This window comes from Vicia villosa, linkage group LG2 (assembly GCF_029867415.1).
Source record: "Vicia villosa cultivar HV-30 ecotype Madison, WI linkage group LG2, Vvil1.0, whole genome shotgun sequence".
Taxonomy (NCBI): domain Eukaryota; kingdom Viridiplantae; phylum Streptophyta; class Magnoliopsida; order Fabales; family Fabaceae; genus Vicia; species Vicia villosa.
The window spans coordinates 117,811,577-117,832,932 of record NC_081181.1 but is presented as its reverse complement, the minus strand read 5'-3'; positions in this window follow the sequence as shown (position 1 = coordinate 117,832,932).

Genomic DNA, 21,356 nt, shown 5'->3' with positions numbered 1-21,356 from the left:
CATGATCTCTTCTTCACTTTCGGTGTCTGAACCAGAATGGACTGTAATTACTTCTTCCTCAGATTCCAGCTTAGCTTGATGAGCTTGTCTGCGCCTTGCGTGAAAAGTCCTTTCAATTTCTGCGTCAAAAGGAAATTCTGCTGAGGCCTTGCCTCGCATAAACAGATTAGACAATTATTAGAATGAGGAACAAAAATAATATAAAAATATTTTTCTCTTTTTTTTTTTTAAAAAAAAAATAAAATTTTAGTCGCAGAGCAACAAAATTCTAATTGAAATAAAACTAGAAACTCTACAATTTTCGGCAGTCCCCGGCAACGGCGCCAAAAACTTGATCGGCGAAATAGCAAGTGTACTATTTTGCCTCTGTAGTAATAAAGGGAAAATTTCCCGAATATCGATCTCAAGGACTGCGTGAGATTATAGAGTTAGTCGCACTTCAATTAAACAAAAAGCCTTGGGGTTTTGGTTTTTGTGATTACAAATTAAATTGCAAATAAACTTAAAAAGGTTTAATTGGCCAAATATGAGTAACATGCCAGGGTAGGTGTGTGCATTAACATGTAACAATTCTGAACCCTTATTTCATTAACAAAGTTCAACTTATCAATTACCGGTTCTTAAGGATATTTGCTCCTAAGTCCTTAGTGGGCAAACTTTTGAACATTGAAATCCTAATCCCAAAGTCCTTCGAAATTAGTGATCAAATCAAATATTATTATAATCAAGAACAATCCGGTTACTATAGGGTATCCCTAGTCCTAGGTGATATCTACTATAATATAATGGTATAAAAACCCTAACAATGGAGGTCAATCCTAATTGTCAGTCATAAATCAATCCAGTTGGTCCGACGAGGAAAGCATTAAAAACCTTATACCATTAAATTGAATGTAAAAGAGAAACATGTTATTGAAATTCAGAATTCAAAATCATCACAAATGTTAATCAGGGACACCCCCCTAGCATTGGGGGGTTTAGCTACTCATATCATCCAAAGAAATTACAAAGATATCAAATAAAGACATTACAATAGAGATGATGAACTTTGATCTTCAATGGCTTCCGCTCATGAGAGTTCTCCGTTCTTCTCCAATTGCATAGGCTTCTTCTCTCAATCCTCCAATTCTTCGTGTGGCAAAAAGATCCCTAATTCATCTTGAAAGCTCTCCTAAATAGTGCAGACTCACTTAAGTTGGTTGGAAATACCAAAAACACCCTTGCAGGCAAACCACTGAACAAAATCATAAAATTCACTGAAATCAGCGTCAAACCCAACACGGGCCGTGTTGAGCAACACGGGCACCCGTGTTGGTCCCCTGGTATATTTATTTTTATTGATTGGTCCCAGACTTAGCAACACGGGCCATGTTGAGCAACACGGGCACCCGTGTTGCACCACTGTTTTCCCTTTCTCTCAAACTTTGCTCCCAGCTGTCTTCCTGACACGGCCCGTGTTGGGCAACACGGCCACCCGTGTCAGGCCTCCTGTAGCATGTTTTCTGAACTTCCTCAAAACTTCCGAGTTTCGCACTGATTTACTCCGGTTTCTCCATATGAACCTGGAAACATTAAAACATACAACCAAAGCATAAAATGACGAATAAAGAAATAAAACACTCAATAACAAAACTTAAACATACTTAAAAACAACGATAAAAATATGTGTGAAAACCACTGATCAACCGCCACCGATTTAGCTTCTCGTTCACGACGCTGTGACGAGTACTCTGGTTTGTGAAACAGGAGGAAACAATGGGGAAACGACTAGTGAGGGGGACAGAGAAGCACCTCCATACCCTAATGGGTTTTCTTACTTTTGTTGGCTTAAACTCCTAGGGTTAGGGGCCACGGCGGGGGAAGAAACCACAGTGCGTAATTACTACACTGACTTCTAAGGATGGGACGAGGGTGAGGACGACCAAAGGGAAAGGTATCACCGCCACCGATTTAGCTTCTCGTTCACGACGCTGTGACGAGTACTCTGGTTTGTGAAACAGGAGGAAACAATGGGGAAACGACTAGTGAGGGGGACAGAGAAGCATCTAAAACCCTAATTTGAAGAGAAGGAGAAAAGTAACTTGGCAGAAATTGGGAAAGAGAAGAAGCTTTAGGTTGATATCATTAGTGGGAACCGGCTAACGGGGAATGACTTATCAGTTGAGTATATTGATGGGGAAGTAGAAGCTGAAATTGTTCCGGATGATATCATCTCTGAATTTCAATTTTGGGAGAACACTATTATAATGTATGTGTTGGGGAAGGACCTCAGCATGAACGCGGTGAAATAGTTTATGACTCGCTATTGGAATTTCGTGAAATTGCCGGAGCTTTTCCACCATGATGGTGGCTATCTCCTTATGAAGTTTCATTATATAAAGGACAAGGAAATGGTGTAAATGAGAGGCCTGTACTCAATACACAATATGCCTATGGTGTTGAAGGATTGGTATCCGGGTATTAATTTCAAGCGACACATGATTAGGACGATACCAATTTGGGTTAAGCTGCCTAAACTCCCTCTGCATCTATGGAGTGCATCTAGCTTAGGCAAGATAGGAAGTTCCCATGGGAAGCCTTTGTTCATCGACGAGTGCACGACAAATAAGCTTTGTATCTCATTTGCTCGCATACTTGTGGAGGTGGATATCACAAAGAAGTTGAAAGAGAGTATCATTATCAGAGACAATGAAGGAAACAAGCTGGAACAAATGGTGGAATTTGAATGGAAGGCCCCTATTCTGCGAAACATGTCAGAAGTTTGGTCATCAGTGTACCAAAGAAGAGCAGATTCCGGTGAAGCAGTGGCAGCCAGTTAAGGAAAAGGAGAACGCTGAATTGCATGAGGTATGTACCCCTAACAATCCTATAGAGAAGGCTTCCTCCTCTTGGACTGATGTAACCAACAATAAAAGGGTAAAAGGAAAAATTGTGTTACCTGAAGCATCTAGCTCAGAGGAAATCCATTGTAAGAATGGTTTCGAGGCTCTTGGTGATAGGGTTGAACCTGTAGGTGGGTCAAAACCTGTACCATGATTGTGTCCTAGAATATAAGAGGGTTAAATAGTATAGGGAAATGTAGGGAGATTGATGCCCGTCTAAAAAACCTAAACCCTATTATTAGTATCTTATTGGAAACTCGTGTGAAACTGAATAAGGCTGCCCTAGTCAGAAATAAATTAGGACACAAATGGTCCTTCTTTGACAACTATGATAGTCATACTAATGGAAGAATTTGGTTTCTTTGGGACAGTAGTAGGGTTAAAGTAGAAAAGATTTTCAGTATTGATCCGTGTATCCATGTTGGTATATATACCCTGAATGGTGTTCACCAAAACTGGTGCACAACTGCCTATGCCCATAACACCTTGAACCTTAGAAGGAAGTTGTGGAAAGACAAAAGATATCCATAGCAAAACCCAGTGCCCTGGGTTCATTATAGGGGATTACAATAATGTTCTATCAGTCCAAGATAGAATTGGAGGAAATAGTGTGAAGGAAAGTGAATACATAGACCTTACTAGCATGATGGAAAGAGTTGGTCACTTTGAGAAAGAGAGTGAGGGGGATCGCTTCACTTGGAATAACAAGCACAACTCTAGCATAATATACTCCCGTATTGATAGATTGATTGGAAACCTGGAGTGGCAGGAGGAAAACATGGATATAATCCTTAAAATTATTGAGCCTAGTATCTCTGATCATTGCCTTTTGAGTCTACATCATAAGGACCAAATCTATCAGCACGGAAATTGTTTTAAGTTCCCTAATGTAGTAACTGGCACAACAGGTATTTTTGGAGGCATTGAGGCAAACTGGAGACAAGACATTAGGAGTAAGCCTATGTATCTTATCTGGAAAAAGTTGCAAGGACTGCAACCAATTATCAAAAGTATGGTGAGGCCTCTCAATAGTATTAGAAAATAGATTGATAATGCTAGAGAAACTCAGCTCAAGGCTCAACAGTACCTTTTACAAGATAGAATGGATATTCAGAGGATTGAGAGAGTCAAACTCTGCATTGAGAATGTGATAGATCTGAATAATAAAGAGGAGGATATTATTGAAGCGGTAAAGTGGCAAGCAAAAATTAATAGATATATTATTAGTTTTATCATATCATCTCCACAGAGATTAGTGCATCGAGTCGCTGTTCGACAAGTCTCATGTTATTGAGTTTAGTTTTGAATGGGTTTAAAAATAGTAAATTACGGAAATTAAACTATGAACAAGAATTTTATTATTCGGACAATAGAGACTCTTGAGATTTGAAACTCATATGCCCATTAAATACTTAAACTTACTACTCAGTTGAAATCAACCTAAACTACTCATCAACATTATCACGTATTGCTCACACGAAGGTTATCTCTAACGCAGAGTGAGACAACGACCGTATTACTCGCGCCGACAATCTATCAGCACAACACAAGCAACACAGAAGCATTAAGAAGTGATACTAAAGTGAATACTAAGTTCTAATCTATCTCTAGAGTTAAAACCCAATAAATATTCTTCCTAAACCCCGATTCGAATCATCCATCTCTGCAACAATCCAAACCCACATAGAGAAAGCAATCACTAATAAAGATTTGTAATAAAAGCATTAAACAACACCTTGAGCAATAAATATACATATAAACAAAGCATACTTACAACAAAACCCCAACATAAATGGTTACAAAGAGAAGAGGAAGAGAAGAAAACCCAATTTCTCGCGTTGTCAAGCACGATCCACTATGCTCCCGACCCTGGATCATCCATAAGCAAGCCATAAATGTTGTTTTCTAAGCTCTAAAGTACAAAAAATGAAGGTGATGGAGTTTGGAAACAAATACCCCAAAAACTATCCCCAAAACAATGACTGAAATCTGTTTATATAAAACTAAAATACGCAGACCGCGATAAGTGCGCTACTCGTGCTAAGCACACTCTATTTTATTTCCTAAACCTCTATAGCGCGCTAAGCGAGCTTAAAACCGCGCTAAGCACGCTCGTCACTGCCATAACCTTTTCTTTTCATCCCAGAGCGCACTAAGCGTGGTTTAGCACGCTAAGCGTGCTACACCATAACTTATTCTTCTTTTCAAAACTTGCGCGTTTGCAGCTGTGTCTTCGACACCTTTATTACTCATGCTCCAAATACACAACAATACTTACAAAAATAAATTAAAACTATCAAACAATTTACACTAAAATACAAGTATTTGCAAAGTATACAAATTTACACACAAAACAAAGATTATTCAAACGATGTTAACAAAAAGAATAGATAAGTGCAACTTAACTTATATACAAAAATAACTACAATTTTCACTTATCAAACTCTCCCCAACTTATTACATTGTTTGTCCTCAAACAAAGTCAAACAACGCACAGAAATAAATAACAAAAATCAATGAATGCATGAGTCAACAAGTTTTTAAAACGGTAAACAAATGTATGGTTCACACAAAAACGCACGAACAAGGTAATACTTACCACAATCCTACAACGACACGTGAGAATAAAACTAATCCTAAATACAAAAATCCTGCTAAACAATCTAAACTAAAATAAGCTAAAGTCATAAATCACACCTAACAAAAATTCATCGAGGGATGAAAATCACACAAAGACGAGATTTTAACACTCATCCAACAAACTTGCAAACAAAAACTAAATTATGCATTCATCCACAAATTCACATTGAAAACATAAAGGCATGAATCACAAGGACTTTTAAAGGTTGTAGCGTGTTCGGGTAAAGAAACAAAGGATAATTCTTAAAGCTAGTTGAAACAAAAACTTCCCTAAACCTAAGGGAATAATTACTTCCACAAAGTTTCAAACAGAGAATTCTAATAAGACTTCTTCTTTCATCCCAAATTCATACACCAGAGCACAATACTTAATAGCACAATTATTTTGCTACTCATTTTATTTTTCTTTTTCAAGACTATTTATTTTTTTTTTCTTTCTCTCTCTTTTTATTTTATTTTATTTTTATTTTAACACCTCATAGTAACCAACCGATGAATAAACAAACAATTCTCTCCCCAAACTGAATTCAACCAACATTAAAGTGTGAATACTCCCTACTATCTAAGGCAACGTAAAAATTCATACAACAACACAAAGTTGAGGGTTCAAGAAAAAAAAAGAATCAACATCCATTCAAAAAGGTGGACTAAACACTCAGAGACAAGCATTAAGTTCAAAAACACATGGACATTGACAAAAAGCTCAAAGGGGGATAACAAATGCTCGCATACTCACAAGGTGAAATGACTATTTGGTCAGGTAGTTGTGCTCAAAATCAAACAAAATGTCTTGATCACTTTCATGTTGTATACAATCAACACAAATAACAGATTAAAAATAATAAATTCCAGTTAAACAAGGATGCGGCCTCCAGCATATATGAACAATGGAAAGCTTCCTCATAATTAGGTAAAAAGGAACTAAGGTGATTCAATCGAAAAGCAAATAATGTAAAAGAATGAATGGCATGAAATTTGTACAAATGAAAAGTTTCCTAAACATCTTATTATATAGAAAGCAATAAATAAGTACCCGACGTGCCCAACTTGAAACAATTATCATTACCATACATCCGCAAGTTGAAACACTCAAACTCGAAAAATCACCAAATGCGACTTCGAGCTACCGAACCAAAATTTGAGTCCAAACAATATCAAAAAGAATTAAAAAATTACTATTAAATACTATACTATAAAGCCTTGGTGGAAGTGGGAAAAAGGAGAGTCAGGGGAACAAATTAAAAAAAATCACTGGTTGAAAATAATAGAGCGCGTTAAGCGCGCTACTCGGGCTAAGCGGGCTACACCATTAACATAAAAATAACAAGGCAACAACATTCAGTCCTACAACCAACCTCCACAATCACCTACACTACCTCAATTACACAACATACAATATTTATAGCATCCAAAGTTGCGGAAAACAAGATTAACACAAAAAGCACAACTATTCTAACAAGTAGGGTGGATGTGAAATAAACAAGTTGAAAATTGAAGATTTATAATTTAAGAATAAGTCCGAGTTCAAATTTTTTAAACAGCTCCACCAAACTATCTAAAATTTACTACGAAACATAAACAAACAAAAACAGAAAAACATGCTTGTATTACGTCGTAAGCTCGACGCCTTTATTGTGCTTAGTTAGTAGCTTCCTCTCTTCATGCCTTTTTGAAGTCACACCGCGCAAACCAAAAGCAAGGATCATGACCAAACACTTGAACAAACGTTATGAAAAAAAGAATATACAACACATATTTACACACACTTGACCACAATATAACATAAACAACAAGTGTGGAAAACAAACATGCACAAAGTGTTAATCAAACAAGTATACATTATACAAGTATAGTAAACATGAACAAGTCAATTTACAAGTGAAAATTTACAATATATGCGCTATATACAAAACTCAAAAACAAAGAAACTATCACAATGCAATCCAATAAAACACTAATCCTAGGCAACGACGCCAATTTGTTGAAGCGGTAAAGCCGCAAGCAAAAAGTAATAGGTATATTATAAGTTTTATATTATCGTCTCCACATGGATTAATGCATCGAGTCGCCGTTCGACAAGTCTCACGTTATTAGGTTTAGATTTGAATGGGTTTAGAATCAATTAAAAGAAAGTCGTTGATACTAGTTGAACCCGAAATATTAAACGACAATTCATTTTTGCAAAATAAATTTGGTCAATCTAACTATACCATATTCTCAAATCTTTGACTTGATAAAGAATACATTCAAGATTCCATGGGAAAGCGATGTGAATCTTTAAGCTATTATCTTTATGAATCATTCCACTTGTGGACTAAGTCTTTTCTTTACTCCCCCTTTGTAGTATGCGATTATTTTTAGCTTTTTGTATGCTATTATCTTTATGAATGTGACATCTGAGTAACTCATCTTAGAACACCCACAAAGTCAACTATTTATATTGCAACACACTGAAGTAATCTTTTTATTTGAATTCAATCAAATTTTCAAAAATAAAGTGTGGGATGGACATACTTTGATTCTTCTTTCACTGTTGAATATTCATTTGGAATATTACTTAAAATACTCAAACATATGTACTTGCATATGCACACCGACAATGATACAGAATTCACACACATGCATTTTCATAAATTTTAAAATGAATGAATAATTATCTATAACTTTCCTGTGATTTTTTATTTTTTTATTTTTTGTAGGATTAAAATCTTACACTTGAATTTGATTTCCATTTTGAAATCTCAGGGAGAAGAAAAATGTCTAGTTATTTACAAAATCGGTGGATTCCATATATCATCTTAGTGAATTGATGAATTATTTTGAGATCTGCAAATTAATATCATTGATGAGATAATATCTTTCTTAGTGCCACAAATCATGATTAAATCAGCTATGAATGAGGTCAAATAATATATTTATTTATACTCTATTAAGATAGAAGATTTTTTCTAAAATGAACAATAAGGAAAATCAGTCCAAAAGATCAAACAAATAAGGGAAATCAACATAGAGAGTTCAATAACGTTGCAAAGAAGCGGTGAGAGAAAAATTAGTAGAAAAATAGAACTTCAATACCATCTTCAACAACAAAATTTTCCTGAGTCATTTCACATTTAAGACTGTTTAATCTTCCATCATTTAAGTCAGTAGAATAACAATCCATCTTTTGGCTGAGAACCCTTGAGAATATATAGATCTCCATGGTATAGGTAGAAGCTAAAAGCACTACACGAGTACATGTTTTCACATATCTATTATATATGAATGTCTTCAAGAAATAAAAGAAGAATCAATTCTATAGACATTGAGACAAATTATTTGTTCAAACTCAATCAAAGACAATCCACTTTAGTGCAGACAATCTGAATCCAATAATTCAAGGATTGCCAATCACAAGCATAACATGAAGCAATATTAAAGTTTTTGATATACTTTTAAAATTTTAACATAGTACTGATTTTCTATAGATTTAAGGTCAATAACATGACAACAATGACGGTTACTCTATTGCTTCCAATTTCAGTTAAAAGAAATTTTTACGGGTTGAAAGTCATCAACATGTTACTAGGGAAACTAGTCTTATGAAGGAAAATTCCATTAAGAAAACAAACAGAACTGTTGTCTGATACAATCAATCTCTATTCTATACATCTAACTTTCAAAAACTTCAAAGTGATTTTAAAATATCACAATCATAGTGGCCAAATGAGTTTCTTAACACATAATCAGTGACATTGTTACTATAACATATAATTGACATGTCTAATCAAAATATAAATTTAAATGTAAACAAATGTAAACGAAAAATGTATCATCGACATTCTTTAGTTTGCAGATGATACACTATTGGTTGGAGACGGTAGTTGTAAGCATGTTTGGGCTATCAAGTCGGTTCAGAGGGGTTTTAAGTTAGTGTCGGGATTAGGAATCCACTACCACAAAAGTAAGTTAATTGTCATCAACATTGAGGTGGTGTTCTTATTTCAAGTATATGAAAGTTTAAGACGACAAAGAAGATTGTGTTTAGTTGGCGACTTGTTGGAATGTGTGGATTTTAAGGAACGACATAATTTTTAGGAATGAAGATTGGAACGTTTTAGATGTGGTTTGGAACGTTAAGGCTTTAGTTTGGAGATGGTCTTTCATCAGAGATATTTCACATCCCGATTGTAACTTTTACGAATTTAGCATAAATCATTTGTTTTATTTATCTTAAGTCGCAATTGGATAGTAATTTTTCTGTTGTTGAATTTTTGTCTCGCCTTTTTGTAATCGGGATTGAGAACCCTTAGTTCTCTTATCAATATATCTTGCTTAAAAAAACTATTTCGAGGAAAAAAATTTAAGTTTTTGAAAAAAAAAATTCTTAGAAATGTTTACCAAATTTATGTAATTTAAAAATTAAAAAAATAAAAATAAAACGAATGTGAGTAGCAGTGAGAAGTTAAAGTTAATTGACCTTTATTCTCATGAAAATTTTATGATCTTGCATTTGAGTATGATTGGAAAAATTATGTAAAAAAGAATGGTCTCACTTGTTTGATAATACTCATTTTATGAACATGTTTCAAAAGAATTTTTTATTTAAGAATCATTCACATTACAATTACAATGACTCATCTCTCCTTTAATATTAGGATGAATCATGGATTGCTGATAACCCTTGTAAATCTGGAATGTATTCTCTATTAGGTGAAAAATTTGAGAATATGGTACATTTAGATTTTCCAAATTTATTTCACAAAAATGAATGGTCGTTTAGCATTTTGATTTCAAATAGTATCAATGGTGTTGTGAATTCAATGCCAAGAACAAAGTATAATGCAAGAGAAGAATAAAGGACAAGGAAGAAGAGGAACACAAGAATTGGTTATAACTGCTATTCTTTCACTTTCTCTTAGAACAAGATTACAAGTTTACAAGAATAACAAATAACCTCTCTCACCCTAAATTAGGATTTGCAGCTTAGCAATGATGAGAGACTAGTATGCTATTTATAATAAAACCTAACATACTAACTAATGGGCTTTTTCAGCAAGGCCCATTACACAAGCCAACTTAATAAACAAGCTAACTTAACAAATTAGGGTTTAAACACTAAAACCTAATTTAACATGCTAACAACCCTAGCATCTTCGACATCTGCATGCTAGACCCATCTTCGACTACAGCATGCACACTTCGACACCAGCATGTGAACAATCCTTCGACTTCATGCTTAACTCTGTCGAACTGTCGAACCAAGAAGCTACCCTTCGACAATACTAGAGTTCGATCCAATATCTCACAAATCTCCACCTTGGACCTAACTCTACAATGTCAAGGAACATACTAGCTTTCTTCACGCAGCTTTATCAACTGCATACAGTGGAAAAACTTGCAACTCGGCAATGTCTTGGTGATCATATCAGCAGCATTGTCTTCAGTCGAAACCTTCAGCACTTGGACTTCTCCACGCTCGATTACTCCTCTGACGAAATGCAGCCTCACATCAATGTGCTTAGTTCGCTCATGATAGGCTGAATTCTTTGACAGGTGTATTGCACTTTGACTATCACATTTAACAATGATACCTCAACCTTGAAGTTTCAGCTCCTTCGCAAAACCTTCAAGCCACAATGCTTCTTTCACAGCTTCAGTGAGAGCAATATATTCCGCTTCAGTGGTTGATAGAGCAACAACCTTCTGAAGAGTTGCTTTCCAACTAATTACTGTGCCAAACATAGTGAAAACATATCCAAAAATAGACTTTCTAGAATCCATACAACCTGCATAATCAGAGTCGACATATCCTTCTATTGCTGCTTTACTATTTTCACCCAAGGCTCCACCATAAATTAAGACTCTGTTTAGAGATCCATTTATGTACCTTAGAATCCACTTCAATGCTTGCCAGTGAGCCTTTCCAGGATTCGCCATGTACCTGCTTACAAGACTTACTGCGTATGCTATGTCGGGTCTAGTACAGACCATAGCATACATCAAAGAACCAACTATATTAGCATATGGGATGCTATTCATATAGGCTCTTTCGACATCAGTACTGGGACACTGATCAATACTCAGCTTGAATTGAGGGTTTGTTGGAGTCACAACTGGCTTCGAATTCGACATACCAAACTTTTCAAGAATCTTCCGTAGATATGCCTCTTGAGATAGACATAACTTCGACTTCTTTCTATCTCTTCGAATGTCAATTCCAAGAATCCTGGAAGCAGCTCCCAGATCCTTCATATCGAACTCCTTATTGAGTTCAGCCTTCACCCTCATCACATCTTCAACATTGTTGCTTGCTATGAGAATATCATCCACATAAAGCAACAAAATAACAAATGAATTACCAGGTCGAAATCTGAAGTAAACGCAGTGGTCGAACTGACTTCTAATGAAACTTATGCGTGCCATGAACTTGTCGAATCTCCTATTCCACTGTCGAGGAGATTGTTTCAGCCCATACAAAGATCTCTTTAACTTGCACACATAATCTTCCTTCCCCTTTTCGACATACCCTTCAAGTTGCCTCATCAGGATCGTTTCATCTAGATCACCATACAAGAACGCAGTCTTCACATCCATCTGTTCCAGTTCAAGATCGAACTGTGCCACCATGACAAGCAACATTCGAATGGACCTATGCTTCACAACAGGAGAAAACACATCATTGAAGTCGACACCTTCTTTCTGAGTGAAACCCCTTGCAACTAACCTTGCCTTGTATCTTTTCGAAGTCACTCCTTCAATTCCTTCCTTAACTTTGAAAATCCATTTACAGCTGACTAACCTTGCCCCAACAGGTTTCTTGATCAGTTCCCAAGTATGATTATCATGAAGAGATTTCATCTCATCATCCATGGCCTTCAGCCATTCAGTCTTATTTCGACTCCTCATAACTTCCTTATAGTCTCTAGGTTCTTCGTCTAGAACCTCACTTGCAGAGATTAAGGCATAAGCTATAAGATCTGCATATCCAAGTCTCTGAGGTGGCTTGATGACTCTTCTCGACCTATCTCTCGACAATAGGTAGTCATCGTCAGTTTCCTCAACTTCAGCATCTTCTGCTTCTTCGACTTCATCTGGGATATGCAATTCAGCATCAACATGCTCCACCTCAACAGGAATCTCTACCTGTTCCAGCTCTTCGTCAGATGTTTCTGTACTTCGACCAACATCATTAGTTTTCTTAAAAGCCATTTCAGCTTCATTGAAAACTACATCTCGACTGGTGATACACCTCCTGTGACCTGGCTCTAGGCACCATAGCCTATAAGCTTTGACTCCTTCAGGGTATCCCATGAACATGCATTTCAGAGCTCTAGGTTCGACCTTGTCTTGCCTAATGTGAGCATAGGCTACGCAGCCAAATACTCTCAGTTTGTCGAGATCTGGTGGATGTCCCGACCAAACTTCTTCAGGTGTCTTCATATCTAACGCTGTCGAAGGACATCTGTTTATCAGATATGTTGCTGTCGAAACAGCCTCAGCCCAGAACACCTTTGTTAACCCCGCACTAGTCAACATGCATCTGACTCTCTCCAAAATAGTTCGATTAAACCTTTCAGCCAAACCATTTTGCTGTGGAGTACCTGCAGTAGTTCTATGCCTTGCAATACCAGAGGCAGCACAAAAACTGTCGAATGCCTCATTGCAAAATTCAAGGCCATTGTCGGTTCTCAACCTCTTGACCTTTCTGCCAGTCTGATTTTCAACCAGAGTCTTCCAACTTTTGAAATTCTCAAAAGTTTCATCCTTAGTCTTCTGGATGAATACCCATAATTTTCTGGAATAATCATCTACTATGGATAGAAAATACCTTGCTCCTGAATGTGATGGACACCTTGCAGGCCCCCAAAGATCAGCATGGATGTAATCAAGGGATCCATGTGTTCTTTGTTTGCCTTTGTTGAACTTCACTCTGCAAGATTTTCCAAGTACACAAGGTTCACAAAACTTCAGCTTTTCGACTTTGTCTCCACCGAGCAGATTTTGTTTCCCTAATTCGACCAGACCCCTTTCACTGACATGGCCCAATCTCATGTGCCAGATTTCTGTTTTCGACAAAGGTTTCGTGGATGCAACATTTGTCGAACCACTTACAACTTCAGCCTCAAGGGTATACAAGCCTTGTTTCTTCACGCCTCTCAAGACTTCCTTCGAACCCTTCATGACTCTTAGGATACTTTTCTCTCCTTGGAAAACATATCCTTTCTTGTCGAATTCACCAAGAGAAAGCAGATTTCTCTTCAAATCAGGAACATACCTGACTTCAGTCAACAACCTTATTGACTCATCATGGAGCTTGAATCTCACAGATCCAACACCTGCAATCTTGCAAGCCTTGTTGTTTCCCAGCAATACTGATCCACCATCTTGATCACATAATTCCTCGAACAAGTCTTTGTTTGGAGTCATGTGCCAAGTGCAACCTGAATCCATAATCCACTCCTTCTTAGAGTCACTGCTTGAAACCACAGGAACATCAGATGATTCGAAATCATCTTGAACAATGGCAGCGTTGCCATTATCCTTACCTCCATGATATTTCAAGCGTTCAGGGCACACCTTTCTTGTGTGACCCTCCTTCTTACAATGGTAGCATCGAATGCCAGATGCTTCGCCACTGTAAGTCTTCGACTGGCTTTTGCCTTTCTTCTTGTCGAACTTACCATCCTTTCGTAAGAGTTTTCCTTTAACGGCCAAACCTTCGCCAACAGTCGAAGGTTTATGCTCCTTTCGTTCATTCAAGTCCTTAGAGTACAAGGCTGATTGAACTTCTTCAAACGTCAGGGACTCCCTTCCATACAAGAGAGTTTCTTTGAAGTGAGCATGTGATCGAGGCAAAGAACACAATAGTAACAGCGCTTGATCTTCATCATCGATCTTCACATCAATATTTTCAAGATCAAGAATCAGCTTGTTGAACATATCCAACTGCTCAGCCAATACTTTGTCTTCAATCATCTTGAATGAATACAAAGCTTGCTTCAGGTAGAGTCGATTTACCAGCGATTTGGTCATATACAAACTTTCAAGTTTCACCCATAACCCTGATGCCGTCGTCTCCTTTGATACCTGCCGGAGAACCTTATCACCAAGGCTCAACAAAATTGCGCTGTGTGCTTTCTCGATCATATTCGTCTTCTCCGCTGCCGTCAATTCTGCATTCATGGCTGCCTCTCCCTTCAACGCTTTCAAACAACCCTGCTGAACCAGTAGAGCTTTCATCTTCAAGCGCCACAGACCGAAATCATTCACTCCGGTGAACTTTTCAATCTCATACTTTGTTGAAGGCATCTTCTCCACGCTCACCGCACCAATTTGTTGTGAATTCAATGCCAAGAACAAAGTATAATGCAAGAGAAGAATAAAGGACAAGGAAGAAGAGGAACACAAGAATTGGTTATAACTGCTATTCTTTCACTTTCTCTTAGAACAAGATTACAAGTTTACAAGAATAACAAATAACCTCTCTCACCCTAAATTAGGATTTGCAGCTTAGCAATGATGAGAGACTAGTATGCTATTTATAATAAAACCTAACATACTAACTAATGGGCTTTTTCAGCAAGGCCCATTACACAAGCCAACTTAATAAACAAGCTAACTTAACAAATTAGGGTTTAAACACTAAAACCTAATTTAACATGCTAACAACCCTAGCATCTTCGACATCTGCATGCTAGACCCATCTTCGACTACAGCATGCACACTTCGACACCAGCATGTGAACAATCCTTCGACTTCATGCTTAACTCTGTCGAACTGTCGAACCAAGAAGCTACCCTTCGACAATACTAGAGTTCGATCCAATATCTCACAAATGGCTTTCTTTTTATTGATTGTAAACAAACAAGGAAAGTTGTATTATGGAATCCAACTACAAAGGAATGCAAAGTTATTCCTCCAAGTCCTTTTTTATATTGAATTTACTATGGTGCAACATTGTTTTATGGGATTGATTATGATTCAGTTAGAGATAATTATAAGGTAATTCAATAAATAGTATTTTTTGATGACACCGATGACAATGGAGATGCAGCGTTGCGGGAGATACATTGTCTAAAAACCAACACTTGAAAACACTTGATATAGATATGCCGACATATTATCAAGATGATACGGGGATTCATTTGTACTAGGATGAAGTGTATCATTGGTTAGACAAATGTTAAACACATGGATGTGATAGTGAAACGCATAATTAGGTTTATTCGCAAACATTTAGCATGAGTAATGAGATGTTTGTTACAACATACTTACCTTCAAACATAGGTGATGTTGATTATAGATACTTAGCTATGTTAAATGAGTCAATAACATTGGTTCAAGTTTATGCAGATAGTATTACTTTTCATATATCAGTTGTAGGTGAAATTGGGAAATATGAGTCATGGATCAAGCTCTTCAGTTTTAAGTCATTACCTTGCATTTTCCGTCCTATTGGAGTGTGTAAAAATGGAGATATATTCTTCGTAAATATGGTGTTAAAGGAGCTCTTCCTCCTTTTTTTAATAAATAATATATAACCATTTTTAACATAATGCAAGCTAGCGCTTCATCCTTTTTTTATAAAGATTAAATCACCATTTTTACTCACTCCAATAAGACGGTCAATGTTAGGTAACGACTTAAAAATGAAGATCTTGATCCATGACTCATTTCTCTCAATTTCACTTAAAATTGATAAATGAAATGTAGGACTCTTTGCATAAACTGAAATCAATGCTATTGACCCATTTAACGTAGCTAAGTATCTATAATCAACATCACCTATGGATATTGTAAAAAAAACATCTCATTACTCATGCTAATTGATAGCAAATAAACATTATTCGTGTTTTACTATCGCATCCATGTATTTTACATTTGGCAAACCAATAACACACTCCATCCTTGTACAAATAAACCCCCGCATAATCTTCATAATATATCGACATATCTATATCAAGTATTTTAGTTTTTAGAAAATATATCTCCCACAATGTTACATCTTCATTGTCGTTGGTGTCATCAAAATATACTACTTGTTGAATAACCTTATAATTATCTCTAATTGAGTCATAACAAAATCCATAAACACAAAGCTGAATCATAGTTAATTTAATAGAAAAGAACTTGGTGGAATGACTATGTATTCCTTTGGTAGTCGGGATCTATACTACAACTCTCCTAGTTTGTTTGCAATCAATGAAAAGAAAGTCGTTGATACTAGTTGAAACCGAAATGTTAAACGACCATTCATTTTTGCAAAATAAATCTGGTCAATCTAACTATACCATATTCTCAAATTTTTCACCTAATAAAGAATACATTCAAGATTCACATGGGTTTTCGACAATCCAGGATGCATCATAATTAGAGGAAAGATGTGTCATTTTAATGTGAATGATTCTTCGATGAAAAATTCTTTCGAAACATGTTCGTAAAAATAAGTATTAATAAATAAGTGAGAGCATGACTTACGTACACAACAAAATTTCGTCAATGATTTAAGAGTAAACTTTGAGAGAATATTGTTGTTTAATGGCCGCACTCATGGTTGTTTTCTCCATATACAACTACAATAACTATAATGGACAAGGATCTTTCTTGAAATAAATCTTACTCAAGTGTCTTTCTTATTCGACAAAAACTCGTTAAGTAATTCAATTGAATTTATTGATTTTTTTTTGACAAGTTAGTGATTGTTTTTATTTCAATATACATAATGCAAATTTTAGATTTCTGCAAAACAAAATGCGTATGTGTTAATTGAATTATCTTTTCTATGAAATATTTTTTCTAAAGTTAATTATAAATGAATAATTCTTAATATTTATAAAAAAATAAAATTATAAAAAGTGATTAACTATCTTTTTAAATCGACATGCTTAACTCCAAATTAACATATATATATATATATATATATATATATATATATATATATATATATATATATATATACTAGACAAATATTTTAAAATATAACAAATATGATGTTATAAAATTTTATTTTGGTTCTATGATATCTTTTCATACCATTATTTATAATATTTAAAATTTTTCCGTCAAACTCCTCTATCCTTGTAGTGGAATGTAAACAAAAAATTTCTTTAAAAAACCAGAAATGTCTCGTAATTAATTATTGGCTCAAATGCACTTTTGGTCTCTGTAAGTTAGCGAGTTTTTTATTTTCATCCCTGTAAGTTATTTTTTTTGGTTTGAGTCCCTATATCTTATTTTTTGCTTGAGGTTTAGTCCCTAAGGCCAAAATTCGCAGGAAAATATGCAGGTTTCCTACGGATTTTCTTACGAAATTTTCTGAGGATTTTGATTTTATGGACTAAAACGAACGGGGAAGTAAAATATAGGGACTCAAACCAAAAAAAAATAACTTATAGGGATGAAAATCAAAAACTCGCTAACTTACAGGGACCAAAAATGCATTTAAGCCTTAATTATTAACATTATACATCAGCTTTTAAAATAAACATACTCATCGACATTATTAGAAATAAACTTTATGTTTTGAGTATATATATATATATATATATATATATATATATATATATATATATATATATATATATATATATATATATATATATATATATATATATATATATATATATATATATATATATATATATATATATATATATGAGAAATGCTAAGAACACTCTCTCAAACACTTACTTTTTTATTGGTTGAAACATGTGTGGGTCCTACCACTTTATGTGAGATATATTTTAAAAGTGAGAGACCCACACATGTTTCAACCAATAAGAAAATGAGTGTTTGAGAGAGTGTTGAAAGGAGGGTGTTGTTAGCACTTCTCATATATAAAATTAGTAAAATATAGTGCGTTCGCATGTGTTGAAAATATTGATAAGTTTATGTTTATTTTAAAAAACTAAATTTATAAAAAGTCAAATGATAATCAATGTATAAAAAAAAATTCAAATTCAAAAGAAAGTTTATTTTTTTTCTCATATTCAACATTGAAATGATAAAATATGAGATTTGTTATAACAAAATAAAGTAATTAAAACTTGACAAAAATATAGTTAAAAGAAAATATAAAAAATTATTCATAAATGTTATTTCATATAAGGGTGGAAATAGCTCTGTCCATTCTTCAAGGATCTAAGGTCCGACCCACTTAAAACTCGGTTCAGTTGATTTTGTTTGATAAAAATGTTACTTAGCCATTTTAAAATCAGATTTATAAACTTTACAAAATATCGAGAAGAATCAGATTTATAAACTCTACAAAATAAACTTTTAAACAATTGAATAGGCAATGACTTGTAAAAAAGGAAAGTAGAATTTACTTTGAGTGGAAATAGTAATGGAAGAGTGTAATGTTACCTTCTGATTGCTTCCATTGTCTTGGTTGCTAAAGGATCTAGAAATGGATACCAATTCCGCATCCTTGTTGGAAAAGTCAAAACAAATTTCCTCTTGTCATTATTACAAATTTTCAAAAAATATTCAATGATTTAAACATTACTGAGCCATTCCAAAACACCTACTTAGGCACCTTAGTAGTTAGACCATAGGTAAAATAAAGAGAATTAAGACATTAAGTAGGAACACAGAGAAATGTTGGATCTAGACCTCTTGTGTGGATAATAGACCAATGGAAAAGGGATTAGGTAGTTTAGTAGCTTTATAGAGGATTAAGTGATATCAACTATGGTTTAAACATTTCATTATTTGATTGATAGATGTTTTGTCTATGTAAGAGGATGCATTTTGTGAAAATTTTAAGATATGAAGAGAGCAGTGATAAATTGTATATTATTTCTATTAGCATTTTGAATGACTTAGTCATCATTGATTTATTTTATGGTGTTACTTAATTATAGCTTTCTTATGTTATTATCTTTATGAATCATTCAACTTGTGGACTAAGTCTTGTCTTTACTCCCCCTTTGTAGTATACGACTATTTTTAGCTTTTTGTATGCTATTATCTTTATGAATGTGACATCTAAGTAACTCATCTTAGAATACCCACAAAGTCAACTATTTGTTTTGCAACACACTGAAGTAATCTTTTTGTTTAAATACAATCAAATTTCCATAAATAAAGTGTGGGATGGACATACTTTGATTCTTCTTTCACTGTTAAATATTCATTTGGAATATTACTTAAAATACTCAAACACATGTACTTGCATATGCACATCGACAATGATACACAATTCACACACATGCATTTTCATAAATTTTAAAATGAATGAATAATTATCTATAACTTTCCTGTGATTTTAGATTTTTTTTATTTTTTGTAGGATTAAAATCTTACACTTGAATTTGATTTCCATTTTGAAATCTCAGGGAGAAGAAAAATGTCTAGTTATTTACAAAATCGGTGGATTCCACATATCATCTTAGCGAATTGATGAATTATTTTGAGATCTGCAAATTAATATCATTGATGAGATAATATATTTCTTAGTGCCACAAATCATGATTAAATCAGCTATGAATGAGGTCAAATAATATTTTTATTTATATTGTATTTAGATAGAAGATGTTTTCTAAAACGAACAATATGTTGGCATAAGAAACAAAATTGTACTCTAATATCACAATGATTTACATACGCTTGATAAAAATAATCAAAGAAATCTTGTTGACCAAGTCTTGTCTTCACTCCTCCATTGTAGTATGCGACAATTGTCAGCTTTTTTCATGCTATTATATTTATGAATCATTCAACTTATTGACAAAGTCTTGTCTTCACGCCTCCATTGTAGTATGTGACTATTTTTTAGCTTTTTATGCTATTATATTTATGAATCATTCAACTTGTGGACCAAGTCTTGTCTCTACTCCCCCTTTGTAGTGTGCGACTATTTTTAGATTTTTTAAGCTATTATCTTTAAGAATCATTCAACTTGTGGATAAAGTCTTGTCTTCACTCCCCCTCGCATTATGCGACTATTTTAAACTTTTTTATGCTATTATATTTGTGAATGCAACATCTGAGTAACTCATCTTAGAATACCCACAAAGTCAATTATTTTCTTTGCAACACACTGAAGTAATCTTTTTATTTGAATCAAGTTAAATTTCAAAAAATAAAGTGTAGGATGGACATACATTGATTCTTCTTTCAATTTTAACTATTCATTTGGAGTATTACTTAACATACTCAAACATAGGTACTTGCATATGCAAACCAACAATGATATACAATTCCATACATGCATATTTTTATAAATTTAAAAATGGATGAATAATTATTTTCAACTCCACTGTGATTTTAGATTTTGATTTATAATTTTTGTAGAATTAAAATCTGACACTCATATTTAATTTTCATTTTGAAATTCCTGAGGGAAGGTAAATGTCTAGAATTTTACAAAATTTGTGGATTCTTCATATCATCTTTGCAAATTGCTCAATTATTTTGGAGATCTGCAAATTGATATCATTTTTGGGATAATATCTTTCCCAGTGTCACAAATCACGATTAAATCAATTATGAATGTGGGTAAATAATATATTTGTTTATATTGTATTAAGATAGAAGATGTTTTTTAAAATGAACAATATATTGGCATACAAAACAAAATTGTACTCTAATATCGATATACTAAATTTCTTCTATTAGAAGCGATCACAATTTTTTTTGTGACACCTCGTTTGAAATAGAGTGTAAGTCATGTTTGAACAATGGAACACTTTGGGCCAAACTTGTTGGACTTGTTACACTTTTGGTAGTAACTTAGTTGCTGCCAGAACCTTTAATTTGTGGAACATGCTAACAACTAAAAGGTTCAATGCATTATCTCTTTAACTTACAATCAGTAACTTAATTGTTCTTCAATTTGTGGAACATGCT